The sequence below is a fragment of the Schistocerca serialis genome, chromosome 8 (genome assembly GCF_023864345.2).
Source record: "Schistocerca serialis cubense isolate TAMUIC-IGC-003099 chromosome 8, iqSchSeri2.2, whole genome shotgun sequence".
In the NCBI taxonomy this organism is placed as follows: domain Eukaryota; kingdom Metazoa; phylum Arthropoda; class Insecta; order Orthoptera; family Acrididae; genus Schistocerca; species Schistocerca serialis.
The window spans coordinates 363,145,095-363,152,601 of NC_064645.1; positions in this window are offsets into that span (position 1 = coordinate 363,145,095).

Consider the following 7,507-nt stretch of genomic DNA (forward strand, 5'->3'; position numbering starts at 1 on the left):
GTCACCGTCCTTCCTCCCCCACGCCGGAAGGCAAAGGGAAAATTATCAACAGAGCATGACGTATCCTTCCAGCTGCTAATTTGAGCCTTCTGACGGGAACCAGTGTATTGAACGAGGCTCCTTTTGAGAATCACAATTTTGCTTAGTATGACCATGCACTGGACAGTCACGTGATTTGTTTCATTAGCATGTATACAAGCACTGCACGTTAGCGTAATTTATTTACGAGGCAATGCATAGCTGCGCATCGAGCAACCAGATTCATGTATCGCAGGTCAATATGTAGCAACGTGAATTATGTACTTCAGGCACCACTGAAGAGCAAAACAGATTTCCTGTTTCCCAGGTACAGTTACGCAAGGGGTACCCAAAAAAACGGAATTATTTTTTAAAAGCTATATATTTTTAAACTGTTTATAAAACAACCTTATAACGGCCTTATCCCCTTCAAAATACTCCCCACTACAACTAACACATTTGTACGATCGGTGCTTCCACTGTTCCAAACATTTTTGTAGTCATCTTTAGAAACGGCTGACAGCTCCTCGCTAGCTTTTTCCTTGACCTCTTCAGTGCTGTCAAATCGGTGTCCTTTCATGTTCCATATCATGCGTGGAAATAAGAAAAAGTCACACAGATACGGGCCATGCGAGTAAGGTGCGTGGGGCAGCGGAACCATGCGATTTTTAGCCAAAAACTGCCCAACAAAGATGTCTGCGTGTGCAGGTGCATTGTAGTGGCGGAAGAACCAGTCTCCTGTCTGTCACGAATCGGGTCTTGTTTGATGAACACCGAGACAACCCACAAATCTTTGGCGGTTGATCTTCTTCTTCTTCTTCTTCTTGCGTTATGGCCTCTGTAGGGACCACGGGTAGCCCCTTCGTGGACTGCATTTTCCTCTTCTTCACCCAGAACCTATTCATTCTTTCTCTTCTTCTCTCTCGTTCTTCTTCCGAGATCTTCAGTTTCCGTTTCTCCTGGCGGGTCCACTGGTTACATTCTAATCTTTTCCTGTATTCTACTCTGTCATTGATCTCCGGCATATTTGTCAGTGTATATTTGTTCCTCCAATGTTCCTTCCTTCGACCTTGATCCCCAATTCCAACCAGTCCTTCCGAAGTTCAACTACCCACTTGGTTCTTGTCTTTCCCCTTGTCCTCCCTGTTGTTTCCCACACTTTCTTCGTCATTCTGTCCATACTCATCCTAACTACATGCCCAGCAAACGTTGCCCTTTTGAGTCTGATTTCCCCGGATATTGTTCTGACGTTCCGGTACAATTCTTCCCTAGGTCTTCGCATCCACCTCTTTTGGGACCTAGTATTTTTCTCAGTATTTTTCTCTCTTCTTTCTCTAGTTGTTCTGCTCTATTTCTTCCTAGTGTCATCGTCTCAGCAGCATATAATACTACATTCCTCACTGTTGCCTTGTAGTGGCTTACCTTTGCCTCTGTGGATATATTCTTTTTGTTGTATATCTCCCTCGTCGTGCAGAAGGCTGACCTCATCTTCTTTATCCTCTCTGTTATTCCCTCCTTGCTCTTGTTCCTTCCTGTTATATATTCTCCCAGGTATTTAAATTTGTCCACCATTTGCACCGTGTCTTCCGGTGTTTCCCAGTCTGCAGTGGTGTTTAGTGTCTTGGTCTTGTTATAGGCGATCCTCAGTCCCACCTTTCTGGCTACCTTACTTAAGTTGTCGAGTTGTGTCTTTGCGTCTTCTTCCGTCTCACTTCCCAACAAGAGTCTGTCGATGGAGTCATACGCCTTTGTGGAGTCCACGAAGGTTATTACTGTCTTTTTGTTCTTTAAGGCCCTATGTTCTATCAGTTGCTTGAGGATAAATATCTGTTCTACACAACCTCTTCCCTTCCTGAATCCCGCTTGGTAGTAGCCAACTGCACTTTCTACCTGTTCTTCTACTCTCTTGAGCAATAGTTTTGACAGCAACTTGTATCCGACCTCTAGTAGCGATATTCCACTGTAGTTATGTGCATCTCTCTTGTCCCCCTTTTTGTGTATTGGTACTACAATTGCATTCTTCTATCCTTCTGGCGGTTGATCAATTGTATGTCGACGATGCGTGCGCACAACCTCTCTAATTTTTCCAATATTTTCGTCGATTCGGGCAGTTGATGGACGTCCAGAACGAGGTTTCTGATTAATCGATATGTCGGCATTTTTAAATCAACGAAACCATTGGTAAACTTGAGTTTTTCCAGTAGCGTCCTCTTGGTAAGTTGTTTTCTAGATTACAACAATTTCAGTGGCATTTTACCAAGTAGAAAAGCTGCACATTCTTCGCTTAAACTTGCCATCATAATAAACGAAACAAGAACAAACCAGTGTTATCCACAACAATCTGTGCAGATGGACAGAACAAGCCAGGTCCACAACCCAGGAGACACTCAAATGGGAATGAGTTGCACTGTTCATGACTAGCGGCAGAAATGCGGAAATGCATACCACACAAGCTTCGTCCAAGGAAATGTTATTCCTGTTTCTTTTTTTGGGGGGGTGGGGTGGAGGGGGTAACCTCGTATTTCAAGGCTATAACGAACTATTCTTTGGCGAGTTAAGGAAGCAAGAAACATTTATTTGTTTCCATATAATTCTAAAACAGAATGAGGAGCTGCAAGTGGTTTTTGCATACAACAGTGAACACCGCTAAATCTTGATTTGTAAACGTCAAGTTGTATTTTTGTCCTTCTAGTTTAGCATTGTTTCAGTTCGTTATTTGTCGCCTATTTTTGTTAACACTTTGTTTATGTGCTCGGTAATCTACTCAATAAAGTACCGTAATTTTACTTTACGACCACCCGAGTCTTATCCCGAATGTCAATCCACCTGTAATTCCTGCAAATCCCCTAAATAATGCAGTGTATGAATTTCACTTATGACAGCAAGACAACAGACTTTGTATGAACAAGTTACAGGTATTAAGTTTGCATTTACAGTTGCTATGTTACATTCCATGTAACACTTAGAGCATTTCATTTAGAAAGTTTAGTGCCACTCCATATTCATGAAGTTGAACAGTCACTTCACTGGTAGAACATTAAGCTGACAGTTATTTACGTAAAGCTTACACGTTTCATAGGATACACATAAACGTTACACGTAAGGACTGCACATAAAGGCTACACATGTCAACTTTTACCTAGGATTGGATCTACACTGACATTTCCTGATCAGTGGTCAAAGTAGGGATCTAGAAAACTTGAAGATATTAGGAGTTAATAGTGCCTTCAAATATTCAGTCCCTTGGTCTGCTTCAGATGAAACTGTTTAATTCGTTTTTCTGCCTTTTGTATTGTGTGGACTTATTTTATGGAAATGTAGCACAACGATTTTTGATAAGTGATACTTGCCCAAAACTTAGCTTTTGAATGGGAAGTAACAAGCAGTGTTACACAAGTATTCAAGGTAGTGTTACAATTGATACTGATAGGTCTCGAGTTTACCAGCCTAATGCTTGTGCCTATAAAGATGGCTTCTGAGAATTGTAAAGCTCTGTAAGTAGAAAATCTATCGTGTGATGTACTGATTGGATTTTCCATAAGATAATCTTCGAGTATATGGCGTACATGTTCAGTGACACTTATTCAGAAAATTTAGTACAGGAACTATTTTAATGCTTGTATTGTTTGGAGCTTTGCTTGGCTTCGCTAGAGAGACATATCATTGACTTAGCAGACAACGTCATGGCAGACTGAAGCAAGGCATCTCACTAGCAAGAGCCAGTTAGGTGTTCTTGCACAAGAACCCACATGCAGACTATACTGACAGCGCAAGAACATCACCTGGGCCTCATGTTAGGGGGAGCTGCCACGCATCAAAGGTCCAAAAAATGCGGCCAGGACTGCAACTCAAGATGGATGCCACTGCAGAGTACTAACAACATTGCCACCTTACCGAACCTAGCAGCTTGGTTCTGTTGTGAAGAAGGTCAAGGAAAATGATGCTCTTTCAAAACAGAGATGGAAAGAGCCGTCATTTTAGCCTGTCATCTAGCTGCAGGATGCTGTCTTCACTGAGATGCCTGTTCCGCCTAGATCCCGAAGACCTGAGCCATCCGACCATACGTGGCATACTATCCACAAACTCATCAAGGCACTGTTGGTCCAGATTGTCCTATTCCTCAACGGCGATTCGGCGTAGATCCCTCAGAGTGGTTGGTGGGTCACGCCGTCCACAAACAGCCCTTTTAAATCTATCCCAGCCATGTTCGGTAGGGTTCGTGTCTGGAGAACATGCTGGCCACTCTAGCTGAGCGATGTCCCTTATCCTGAAGGAAGTCGTTCACAAGGTGTGCAGGAATTGTCCATGAAGACGAATGCCTCGTCAATATGCTGCCGATATGGTTGGCAGGAGGGTGGCAATCACGTATGGTACAGCCGTTACGGTGCCTTCCATGACCACAAGTGGCGTACGTCGGCCCCACATAATGCCACCCCGAAACATCAGGGAACCTCCACCTTGCTGCAATCGCTGGACAGTGTGTCTAACGCGTTCCGCCTGACCGGGTTACCTCCAAACACGTCTCCGACAATTGTCTGGTTGAAGGCATATGCGACACTCATCGGTGAAGGGAACATGATGCCAACCCCGAGCGGTCCATTCGGCATGTTGTTGGACCCATCTCTAGCGCGCTGCATCGTGCCGTGGTCGCAAACATGGACCTCGCTATGGACGTCGGGAGTGAAGTTGCGCATCAAGCAGCCTATTGCGCACAGCTTGAGTCGTATCGCGACGTCCTGTGGCTGCACGAAAAGCATTATTCAACATGGTCGCATTACTGTCAGGATCATTCACTGCAGTAGTAGCCCTTGGCCGGCATGAGCGAGGCATGTCATCGACAGTTCTCTTCCATGTCCGAACAACATCGCTTTGGTTCACTCCGAGTCGCTTGGACACTTCCCTTGTTGAGAACCCTTCCTGGCACAAAGTAACAATGGAGTCGCCATCTAAGCGCGGAATTGACCGTCTAGGCATGGTTGAACTTCAGACAACGCGAGGCGTGTACCTCCTTCCAGGTGCAGTGACTGGAACTGGTCGGCTGTCGGTCCCCCTCCGTCTAATAGGCACTGCTGATGCATGGTTGTTTACATCTATGGGCGGGTTTAGTGACATCTCTGAACAGTCAGAGCGACTGTGTCCGTGTTACTACATCCACAGTCAACGTGTATCTTCAGGAGTTCAGGGAACCGAGGTGATGCAAAACATTTTTTGATGTGTGTAATTGTCAATTTATCTTTCTCGATTTGTGAGCTGCCTATCACTTGGTTCCTACCCACTGCCTCACTGCAACGATGCCCAGTATAGGGAGTTGGCTGCCATGCTATGCTCTAAAACAATGACTCTTTCACCCTCAGTAAAAGCCAAGTCACCATAGACCTCTGCGCGCGTTAGAGGGTTAGGGTTTGTATGGATAAAATTTACTTAACGCTATGATTTGTAAAACACCCAACTTCTCAGTGTTATGATGAAGTTGAACAACTCTGTGACGACCACTGCGTGCACTGTTTTTTGGCTGGATTGCGATGATGTGTTTGTTTTGTGAAAATTAGGCAAAGGTAGATTACACACTGTGATATTGTAAGTGTAATGACATGGTACCTACAAACAGGAGGAAACTTAATAAGTATTTTGGTGTAGTTTACCACTTAAAACTACACTTCTATCTATAATAATCCAATTTGGTGATCATGAGAAGGGGAGATTCTTTTTCCTGGTAAACAGACACTAGGCTCTCCAGGTCATATTAAACATTCAGTAGAGTGTCGTAATATAATCAGTTTTAATTTCCTGCAATAATCCCGCATCAAATCCATCAGATTGCACCGTGAAAGAGTTAGGGAAGGTTTACAAGTTATAGTGTCATCAGCAACATAAAACCTGTGACTAGTATTTGGGTGTTTTTCAGGGCTTCTTAGTAAACTGCCCAGTAGTTCTACTTCATTGTCGCCCTTTCTTTTTCTAAAAAATTTGTAACCACGAGTGCAGGTGAAGGAGTTCGTACCTATACCGATGCAACTGTGTCTAGATCATCGTGAGTTCGTCCGGGGTGCTAACAGATATCATGAAAGCGACCGAGAAATGTAAACCATCACACCCTTTCCGGCTGAGTATAAAGGAGTTGCGGGTGGTATAAAAGATACGGGTCATGCCACTCCGCAAATATTTGGGCAAGTGCTCTTGGGACCCTTTACTCAAGCCATCTGCATTGCCATGCTTATTGCCAGATTTGTGCACTACTTCACAACCGAGTTCAGTTAATTTTAATGCCCAACAAGACAACCACATATAGGATTTTTTAGGTCTAAGAGCCATTTCAGGGCCACATGATCTGTTATAATTCTGAATTTCATATCACATAGGTAGCACTGTATATGGACCTCAACGTCTCCTTCTCCATAGTTAAATAATTTTGTTTGGCAGTATTTAACTGCCTTGAAGCATGTGGTACTGGCTGCTCCTTGCCATCTTCTATCAGATGATTGCTCACATCACATGACATGATAATTTCTTTTTGGTAATTTCGTTAGCGCCTCTTTCAAAATCTCGAATACAGCTTGCACTAGAATTTTACAGCGTTCTTTAAAGAATTTGCTAATGGTCTAGTGTTTTCAGCAAATCCCGTAACAAATCCCTATAATAATTGCAGACTCTAATAATGACTGGAGATATTTTGTAGTTTGTGGTGATGAGAAATCATGGACAACTCGTCCTATCTCGGGTCAGTCTCCATATCGTCCTGCAATATCACATGCCATAGACTACTTCTGTCGACAGAAAGTGGCACTTTTCAGTACTCAGCTTTAAGTATGCAGAATTAAAACTTACAAGCACATTTTCCATCTGTTGTGCATGCTCCACCAAATCTTTAGAAAAAACAGTAATATTTTCTAAGTAAAATACTGTCTAAGTATACCATACACTGACGTAGTTTCAACACTTCATTCAATAATCGCTAAAATGCGGCCAGTGCATCCCTGTTTTCAAATGGTGTCATTCTGTACTGGTAATGCCCCATGTATGGTGAATGCGATCTCCTTGACTAATTCAAAGTGGTGATTCACATTTATTCAGGCTATCCAGCGTTTCTGTGATATTTGCAGTGGGATATGCAGCTCTTACTGTTCTTGCTCTTATGTATCGGCCGTTGCAGCAGAACCGGTAGGTCTTAGCTCCACCTCATAATTTTATGGGAATAATGGTAACAGATGCTCCCAAGTGAGTATCTGGTGATTGATAAATTCCCCCATGGAAATGGAAATGAGCGTTTGGCGTCATTGGCCGGGAGGCCCCTTACGGGGCAGGTCCGGCCGCCTTGGTGCAGGTCTTATTACATTCGACGCCACATTGGGCGACCTGCGCGCCGGATAGGGATGAAATTATGATGAAGATAGCACGACACCCATTCCCTGAGCGGAGAAAATCCCCGACCCAGTCGGGAATCGAACCTGTGGCGGTAGGACGACAATCTGTCACGCTGATCACTCAGCTA